General features: G+C 39.7%; 2 long non-coding RNA genes across 3 annotated transcripts; both read right to left on the reverse strand.

Annotated features, from left to right (window-relative positions):
* Positions 1-618: 618 nt before the first annotated feature.
* LOC127309467 (uncharacterized) lies at positions 619-2,442 on the reverse strand. The gene is made up of 2 exons (XR_007857161.2): positions 1,178-2,442; positions 619-1,025 (listed from the first exon to the last, which is right to left on the reverse strand). It is a non-coding gene; the product is annotated as an uncharacterized lncRNA (long non-coding RNA).
* A 2,139-nt stretch (positions 2,443-4,581) lies between these two features.
* Positions 4,582-7,255, reverse strand: LOC127306938 (uncharacterized). 2 transcript variants are annotated; one of them, XR_011747445.1, is made up of 5 exons: positions 6,817-7,255; positions 6,525-6,592; positions 6,203-6,318; positions 5,737-6,080; positions 4,582-5,649 (listed from the first exon to the last, which is right to left on the reverse strand). It is a non-coding gene; the product is annotated as an uncharacterized lncRNA (long non-coding RNA). The 2 variants fall into 2 exon arrangements; XR_007854982.2 differs by lacking the exon at positions 6,525-6,592 and having other exon boundaries at positions 4,583-5,649; positions 6,628-7,255.
* Positions 7,256-10,663: the final 3,408 nt, after the last annotated feature.

Raw genomic sequence — 10,663 nt, forward strand, 5'->3', positions numbered from 1 at the left:
AAAAGCATAACATCTAAACTTTTAAACTGTGTAATGATATATTTTTTTATAGTAAGTATATATCTTGTATTACATTGGTTAAATTAGTGACCTAGAGATACGCTCAGGACCTATAAACGGAGATGGAGGTAGTAATACATTTCTTAGATTTTATAAAAATATTATAGGTAGAAGGATTGCCAATTTGTGTCACATGACTACAGTCAAGCAGATGCCACACTTTCAAACATCTCATGTCCTCCAGTACACAGTGCCAAGCGTAAGCCCTAACAGGCTTTGATGTTGTGGTGTTGACGGAAGAAGAAACATTCACGACTGGGAGAGATGACACCCTCACGTAAAGTATCAGGAGATGCAAGCAATCTGCATTCCAGTGTTGAGATCTACTCCCTCTGATCAGATTAAATCAACGAAGTGGTAACGATGGCATCAACTATTTTGGGGTGCGCCTTGGCGCGCGACCTCGTCTTCTATGACGATGACACCCAAGCAACAAATAAAGTATAAACAACTACCCACTCATTTTACTGGATACACATAAGAATTATCAGCTAATAAAGATGCCAAGTATAGCAGCTTGTATATGAAAGTCATTAAGTCAAAACAAACGGTAAAATAGAGAAACACACCACATATTTGAGCCGAAAGAAGGAGAAATACATTACATATAGGTACAAATACATGGTTCTAAGATAGGAGTAGTACCATGTGAGTTCATAGCAGAGCTAGGTGCTCCATTATTTACATATATATAGTGTAAGATGAAACATCAAACTTTAGTGACACGATTATCACAGAGATCACTACGCATAACGAAACATCAGAAGTACGGAGTAGCTAGCATAGAAGGAAAACTTTCTTGATAATTCATAGGCAGTCCGTCAAAGTCATTGTCATAGACCTCAGTCCCAACGGATGAATTCATCTTCATCTAACCCATATTACCCAAGGAACTGCTTAGCTTCGTTGAATTCATATCTAGTCTCGCATGGATATGTCTCGTAAAGATACAATCCCAACTCTTTCTGGGTGAAAAAATGACAAGTGAGGCGCTACCATAGAGATTGTTTCCTGACTCCTTTCAGAGAGTAGAATAAGCACAATCCTATCAACGGACATGAAGACTTCCAAAGAAAATATTGAAGGGAGGTAAAACAATGAAATAATTTAAACTAACCTCATACTCATGAATCCTCAGCATGCCGAATTGTGACGGCAATGCAATAGCTTCTCCAATGGCATGAGTCCCAGCCTCAGTTTTTTCAATATACAACATAGTTAGAGACTTAGAATCAAACAACAATAGAATCTTACGTGTGTCCTTTTTAGCTGCACAACATGAAGCAAAGGCCAACATGTAACGACTTTAAATAAGGGATTTTTTTGAAGAAAACAAGAATAGAAACTGTAGATCGATTAAAACTACAACAAATATTTACTCCTGCAAACAAACCATTTGGTGGTGATGGTCCATTTGCTATAAGAGATCACACCAATTGGCTATTTGGGATAGCCAATTCTAAACCCCGTAATCAAAACTCAGCAGGACAGAATAAAGAGCACTCTTAAAGATCAATGTATGAGCATCCCTCCTCTGTTTCGAGCAACCATACGACATAAAGTGCAATTTGATTGAATATGTACATGCTACACTCATGTCAGATAAGTGCACCTTATCTCTAGTCAGACGAACAGTTGACAAAGGTTTTGGGTACATTGGTGATCATATTTATAGTAAGATAATTAAATATGGTTGTATTCTAATGACATGTGCACAAAGGTAATGTAATAATTTTGAAAGAAACCTATCACAAAGCCACTCGGTGATCCGAAAAGAACCAAATTGGAGGTTAACTGACTGTCTGACTCCGCCTTCCCAATTTGTGATGGATTAACCATAGGATTTCTGACTGATTTATCACTGCTTGAAACCATTACCATTACCATTACTGTCACTTGAATCTACCCCCCCAGTCGTTTTTAATCGACGTGAAGGAGTTCAGTGCACGCACCTAGATTAGTGAAGTGATCGTGTGTCAATTAATAGGGAATAGGGACCAGAGGTAGTACCTGCCAAGCCTTAGTAACTCAACCATCATGCTTAAGGAGAGCCAGAAGATTCCTCGAAGACCCCTTTCGTTGAATAAACTGGAACATACCCTTGGAACCCAAGGAGTTAGCTGCACGCTGGGTTATGTATTCCTCATCCACTACAGAAACAATATTTGTGTTGAGATCATACACCTGTTCCCCGGCTTCTCGCCTGCAAAGACAACTGAAAATTGTAGCATGGATGGCCTCCACACTCTGATTAATATTGGGAACTTCTCGTATGTAGAGTGGTACTATTGTCTATTGGCAATCTGAAAAGAGCGATACCACTTCAGAGTTACTACTTTCCCAAGTCCCAATGCAAGGCGCTTGCGGCCGGAACCCGACAGGCCTACCCCTTGCCGAATCATTCCATACTCCACCTAATCAATCTCACTGTTTCGCATAACCGTGACTGTCTGACTGTCCCCTTCTCTTTCTCCCGTCAATGCATTCCTCTCCTCCCATCAGTGGTGGTCTTTGCCCTTCTGAATTCTTGATTCGTTCTGACCCTATACTCTAGTTCGCAATTTGTTGTCGCTTTCTGTCAATTTCTCGCATGCAAGTAAGGAGATAATCTAGCATCGGAGAGCTATCTCGTCGGAGGGGCAAAAAGCTTCGAGATGTAAGGAATGGGCCATCAGAGGTGGCCGCTAGAGGTGATTGCGTCCTCGTCGTCCATGGCGGCACAGTCGGTAGGCCGGGGCAGGGCCATCCCGCTGTCCGAGCTGACCGATTGCTTCAGGTCGTTGGGAAGCGAGGCGCGACCGTTGATAGCAAAGTAGCCCATCCACATCGAGGCCACAGTAACCACGACATTTGGGCGGCGGTCTGATGGGAATGTCCGCGCCGGAAGGAGGGCCAGGCTCTCAGTGATGTAGGCGCTGGCCAGGCTCAAACCCATGGCACTGTCATCCTTCGAGCAACCGCAGGTATCCTCCTCATGTATAGTTTCCTTCTTCCCCTAAACAAAAGTATAATTCCCCCCTTGTTACATGTTTACACAGAAAATATCGATTTTGGTTAATTCCTGCGATATTTTGGTCAAAGATTGCAAATGCTTTTGAGTTTTTCCCCAGTGATGATTTTTTCCTCACATATACTGATGATGATGCGGACGTCATGATGCTGGACGATATGTGACTGCTATTATTCACAAACTGAAGCAGCTTATAGAATATAAAGCAACTGATGAAATTTGTGTGCGATTCCCAATCACAGCAGAAAAACGCTTCAACTAAATCTTTAGCGTAGCTCTGTAGCTCACCCGTGAGGATAAACAAACAGAGTTCTCTTATTACATCATTTGAACTAACTTTAGAAAACTAAGGTCTTATACATTGAGAAAGAAGGATCTGCGTCAGATGTTGCATATCTATCTTTTAGTAACTACCAAGCTGCATGTTGTTCTGGTTCTGGTTCGATGCTGATGCTGATGCTAATAAGATATATAAATGTATAGAACAGCCAACAAAGACATCAATGGTTGAGCACAACAGATCACTAAAGAGACCGTGGTACTATACAATGCTAGATGAGTTGCAGAGATCTTATAGAATAACATCTGAGATCTATTATAATTACAATAATAAAAAAGCATGGCCATGGTTAACTCTTCTTTTTATATAGTTGTGATCAGTTACACTCTTGTAGTATTCTTTTAGGCAGTTACCTTTTCTCAGTTGACTCAGTTGCTGGCTCCTGATTTTTTTCCACTTCTTGCTTGCTGCTTTAGAACTTGTGGCGGCCTGTAATGAGGGGCCGAATGTGAACTGTGGAGGAGAAAAGAATAATTTTCATTCCGGTCAAATTCTCAGACAGGATCAGCAGGTGGTCGCAGTTGACAGAGAGCCACATAGAGTGAATGGAGCTAATGAGCTAGCAGCTGGTATGTTCCTCTTCCTTGAATCACTAAAACTAAACTTCCTTTACAGGTATCAGATAAGGTAATCAATCATCCCTCCATCCTTTCCACTAAGCTAGAGCCCTTGAATTGCTGAAATTGGCCTTCATTTGCATGCACCAGTTAACTGCATCAATCAGCCTAGGATTCTTTTTGTTGAGCTGGAGGAAACAACTATACTTTCCTATAATTTACTTTCCAGTTGTCTAGTATACTCAGTTCTGCTCTCCCTGTAGAATATGTTATACAACTAAAAAGGCAAATCAGAAGACCAAATACACAGAGACCATGACTGTGCACTAAATGGACTGATTATAAAGATCAAATGCGGTAAAAAATAGATGAAATAGTTTGGCAAGTAGCATCGCTTGGAAGGTTCTTGCATACATGAGAGAAAGAGACACTTAACAATAAAACATCTTTTTTCACCAGGTTGTCGGATAAACAAAGCATAGCCAATGGCAGGCTTACTCGAAAACATGACATACATCTGGTGACATAATCTTAAAGAAGATAACAAATATGATACTGAGATATGGACGCTCGCTCTGTCGTCGTCGGGTAACCGACAACCATCCAGGCGACGGAAGCGATGTTTTCCTTATGACGGGTGGTGTAGTCAGCCCGTACAATGGACTCATCAGTGGCACGCGATGCGCACTCCTCTTCTTTGGTTCTTGGCATGTCAAGCCTGATACCTTCTTTGGTTCTTGGCATGTCAAGCCTGATACCTTCTTTGGGGACACAGGGCACCAATATGAAATGCAATTCAAGGAACGTAATAGTGAAGAATCTCACAAATCCTTCAAGGATGAAATATGAAGTCCCGTACCAGACTACAAAGAGATGCTAAAACCGGCCAAACTTGACATATGCATGATGCAATAATTCAACAATATAATAAATAAGTAAATCTGTAGTCTGGACAATGGCAAGCCTGGACAATAGAAATGTATGCATTATACATGAAGTTACATAAAGCTGCAATATCAAGCATTTTTTGTTAATAGACGTGTCCAGGTGACTTAGAAGGTGATGAGTGAATCTAGCAGGTTTCATTTTTTTATCGCTGATATTTCTGTAACTTGCCTGCAAATTTGGCCTTTTTCAGGTATCATAAATACTGAAAACAACAATGCTTCAATTCTATATATTTATTGGCACACCAGCCAATAGATATTTTGTGCTCTATTTTTGTAAAGTATAAGACTGCAGATGAACAAATTCTATAAACCAGGAAGGGAACCTTGCAGCAATAGAGACGATAGTAATTGTAAGAAAGAGCTAGGTCTAGCAAAACAATCTACCAAAAAAGTAACTGTAAAAAATTAAATAAACTAAGCAAACATAAATCAAGAGAAGGATAAAGACAAATAGTACACCTGGAATATATTAGCGGAAATAATGTCTATGTAACCTGTAAGATGGAAATTACAACAATCAGCTCGGGAAAATGTTGAAATTGACACCGTGATAATGATTAAATGGTGTTTTGGGACAAACCAATGTTATAATGATCAACCAATGGTCCATATAAGTTTCGGAGTCAATAGTGGACACAAAAATAGGTTGCCTTTACCTAGATATCATATCTTCCTTTTGAACAAAGCACCAACATCACGAAATAAAAGTCAGGCTTCTCCTTTTTTTTTAACCTGCTCGATATACATAGAAAAGTATAAACAGAGCATCAAGACAATATAGATGGAAAATGAGCAACATATATTATGGCCAGCCACCACCTGCTCGTCTGGATTCCTCCCAAACGACATGCACGACAGCTCTTCTGGGCGACGGCACGGCACGCATCAGCTCCTCCCAGCATGACATGCATCATACATCAACTGTCATGATAGCATCAAAAAGAATAGCTTTTATATATCAGTGATAAGACATTTCAGATAAATGTAGCATCCAGAATAAATAGGAAGTATAAGAAAAAAGAAAACTTATAGCTTGCAGATAGTTTTAGATTGTAAAGTTGCTCCCAAATACCCAAACAATGCTGGAAAGATAATGAAGAATAAAACGTGCAACTTGTAGGTACTCTCATATGGAAAACTTCCTACCAGCTCCCAATACAACGCTGCAAAATGAAACAATTGTCGTATTAGCAATCCAAAATCAAGGATCATGGTACAGAAATTATAAAACTAAGAAAGCAAACAATATAGGTATATACAGTAAATATCATGAGAAGCGAAATACATTTTGGGATGCTTTGCTCCCATTGAAATGTTAGCCCTGCCTGGAAAGCATTGATGCCAAGAATATGATTGTTGATTACCAGCAGCGAGATCAGATGCCACTCAAACCCTTCTTGCCTATAGGAAAATAAAATAAAGCAGTTGTTAATTCCCAATGAGGTATAAATTATAGTGAAGCTACTAATGAATACATCAAGAAACAGCACATGCCCTTCCTCTTCCTCAAAATAAATAACAACCAACATAGAACATTGGAGTGCAGAATGTCTACTCTTCAAATTTAATGATCATTCTACAAAAATAGAGTACATTCCATTGCTCGCCATTTTTACTGTCTCAATGGTATTTTAGAGTAGACCATTGCTCACCATACTATGCATAATGGGAGAAACTGGAAAGAAACAAAGATTAATTACTAACTCTTACCTAATGTAGCCAATTTACTTTCAGAAGAAGGATCAAATGGGCCATTATCAGATACCCAAACCTGAAATCTACCATGAGTCATGCAAACATTAGGTAAAGCATTTAATACAATCAGGTTTTCAAATTAGTTAACTATAAATTATCCATATAAGCCACGAGAGAACTCCATTAGTCATAGAGTATGCATACATTTTCCAGAGGGAGAGGGAGAGGACTACTTGAGGCTAGCTTATCATCATTAATGAAATCTGCACATATCAATTCGTAGAAAAAAGATAAACTCCATACTATATCTGAATTAATGCGAAAATATCAAGTAGGCTTTTATAGATAAACACCTGAAAGAGTTCTATATGCCTGAACTACACTTGTGATACTCGAGGTCACTTAATTTATATCTGAACCATATTATATCTGAACTACTTGAGGCCACTCGAGCTACTTGTTGAATCATAATAATAATTACATTCAAATGATCTTACGGAATCAGCAATGCAAATACTCCAATACAGATAAATAGAAAACAATTGAGAAGAAAAATAGTCCAAACTCGAAAGTGGCCATGTTCTACGCCACCAATTCTATATTGGACAGAAATTGGTTCTGCCTACCAATATAGAAAACCATGTTATGGTCGACTATACCCCAACTAATATAGAAAACCATGTTATGGTCGACTATACCCCAACTGATATGTTATGCCAACAATCTAAAAAACAAGTATGAGCATTAACCAAAAAATACCATAACCTTGAAATTATTCCAGTCCCAGAATAGCTGATCCTTGCAACACTTCATGACCTAGTCATAACATGTAGTCAGGTTCTTGAAATCTTAAACCTCAAACATGAACAAAAACACAATTATTCCAACGGATATGAAAACATTTTACAATAGAAATGCTCAAGCACTAATATTCCGGGTCCTCAAGTTCATTTGCTCAACCGACAAAAAGATTCTGGGTCCTCAAGTACATGCTAGGCCTTATGAAAATGTATTGGAAAGTGAAAACTAATTATGGGTCCTCAAGTTCAGTTGCTCAACCGAAAAAAAGAACTCAAGTACAAAAGTATAGGTCTACTCCCTGGCCTAACAGTGGCATGATTACGTTGTATCCGTATTCACACAAGCACACAATAGAATGACAAGATGCAGAGCAATGCTAGAGCAGTTCTAACTTTCAGGATATGCATTTACTGAATTTTCAGAGATGCTCATCCATGTCACTTTGGTAAAACAGCAAACGTGAGCATGTGCTAGCAGGTAGTGTTCTCGTGGAGGATAAATAATGACAGTTGCTTGCTAGAAAAATAAGCCTACAATAAGTTACAAATCCGGAAATAAGTTTTACTGAATATAAAGATGAATATGTTGTGGATTTCGAGCTGCATGAGCAAGAGTCTGAATCTGGTTATGTTGCCATCCTAAGGAAGTGATGCTGCAGTATACACATATACACAGAAACCAAATATTCATTCCTTACCTGGGCCTGTAACTATAGTTATAATTTCCCATCCTCTCTCCAATAATTTTTAAGCCCCATAATTTAAGCACCCAAATTCTATGAAGAAAAGAATCAAATAAAATAGACGACGTGAACTTAAAGAAGGAAATTTCCACAATGTTTACCTAAACTTGTCCCTGTGGTCTTGCTGACTTAGTCGATCATGTTGTCATTGTGACCAGAATCTGTAGGTAATAGAGCACGACAAGTTCATAGCGAAAAATAAAACCTCCACATTATATCTGAACTAATGAGGGAATATATACTAATGACTAAACTGCAGAAATTGCAAAGTAATTATTGCAGAAACCTCTATTTAGCTAATATCCATGTATACCTCAAATAATGCTTGACGCCACCCATATAAATTTAAGAAGAACATGGAAAAATAACAGTCATTGCCGAAATGTTGCGACACATACGCCTGCCAAAGCAACACCAGCGCCGTGCAGTGTGGCATGCACATGCATAGCCACTGCGGGAGTAAGTGGCCATTGTGTATAATCTGGCAAAGGTATTAAATTTGTGGATTTAGTGATGGAGAGTGCAAAGTGGTACTATGTGTATAGATATGACCCAATAAGTTTGAACGGATTTCTCACGTTTCTTTAAAAGACATGACAAGGTGTGAAGAAGCTGCGGTTAAATATGAAATGTCTTCACACCGAAATAATATTTGCAAAGTGGTTTTTGTTTGAGATATGTCATCACGTATATTATCCCGCTTGTACAGTAAATCAAGAAAAATATGCAAAGAACCAGCAGCTAAGTCTGTAGCTCTGCATACTTGAGTTTTCACACAATGGGATATAAACTTATAACATACCCCCAGGCCTAGACATGTTTAAGGATTTTCCTGCTGCTTCGCAGCTGGAGGTACTGGAAATTGCTACCCATTTTGCAACAAAGCTTTCTCTTTTAGGAAGGATTGGAGACCTAATTCTAGTGTCGTACCCTAGTCCCTAGGACAGTATCAATGAACACCGGGAAGTAGAAGTTATGAACAGAGGACTACTATGAGATTTACTTAGGGCATTACGACAAAGAACATAGACCGCTATCCAGCATGCATCTATGCCTAAAAAGTCCACCTTCGGGTTAGCATCCGCACCCCTTCCAGTATTAAGTTGCAAACAACAGACAATTGCATTAAGTACTGTGTGTAATGTAAACAATACAAATATCCTTAGACAAAGCATTGATGTTTTATCCCTAGTGGCAACAGCACATCCACAACCTTAGGGGTTGTCACACTCCCAGATTCAATGGAGACATGAACCCACTATCGAGCATAAATACTCCCTCTTGGAGTTACAAGTATCAACTTGGCCAGAGCCTCTACTAGCAACGGAGAGCATGCAAGATCATAAACAACACATATATGATAGATCGATAATCAACTTGACATAGTATTCCATATTCATCAGATCCCAACAAACATAACAGGTAGCATTACAAATAGATGATCTTGATCATGATAGGCAGCTCACAAGATCTAAACATGATAGCACAAGAGGAGAAGACAACCATCTAGCTACTGCTATGGACCCATAGTCCAAGGATGAACTACTCACGCATCAGTCCGGAGGCGGGCATGGTGATGTAGAGCCCTCTGGTGATGATTCCCCTCTCCGGCAGGGTGCCGTAGGCGATCTTCAGAACCCCCCGAGATGGGGTTGACGGCGGCGGCGTCTCAGTAACTTTTCTCGTATCGTGGCTCTCGGTACTAGGGTTTTCGCGACGGAAGGATTATATAGGCGAAGGGGGATGCCCGAGGGGCCCACCCCATATGGCGGCGCGGCCAGGGGTGGGGCCACGCCCCCCTATGGTGTGGCCGCCTCATGGCCCCTCTTCGTCTCCTCTTCGGTGTTCTCGAAGACTCCGTGGAAAATAAGACCGTGGGCTTTTGTTTCGTCCAATTCCGAGAATATTTCCTGTGTAGGATTTCTGAAACCAAAAACAGCAGAAAATAGGAACGGGCGCTTCGGCATCTTGTTAATAGGTTAGTGCCGGAAAATGCATAAAAATGATATAAAGTGTATATAAAACATGTGAGTATTGTCATAAAACTAGCATGGAACATAAGAAATTATAGATACGTTTGAGACGTATCAATACACAATGAAATCATTACCAAAAGACTTTGCAATCCTTTGTCTCTTGCTCCTTGTGGGAGCTTCATTGTCATCTTCATCAGAATCTGAACTCTCATCATCAGATTCCTCATCAAACTCCATAGAAGTTTCATGTATTGGATCAGATTCCCAACTAGATATGCCATGCATATCTCTCATAGGAAATATATCCTCAAAGAATGTAGCATCTCTTGATTCAAAGATGGTGCCAACATTCATGTCGTCCACTCCAAATTTCACCACAAGAAATCTATAAGCAATGCTATGGGCAGCATAGCCAAGAAAGACACAGTCCACGGTTTTTGGTCCAAGCTTTCGCTTCTTGGTGATTGGCAAATTCACTTTAGCCAAACATCCCCAAGTTCGTAGGTAGGAGAGTGTTGGTCTTTTCTTTTCA

This window comes from Lolium perenne, chromosome 6 (assembly GCF_019359855.2).
Source record: "Lolium perenne isolate Kyuss_39 chromosome 6, Kyuss_2.0, whole genome shotgun sequence".
Classification (NCBI taxonomy): Eukaryota; Viridiplantae; Streptophyta; class Magnoliopsida; order Poales; family Poaceae; genus Lolium; species Lolium perenne.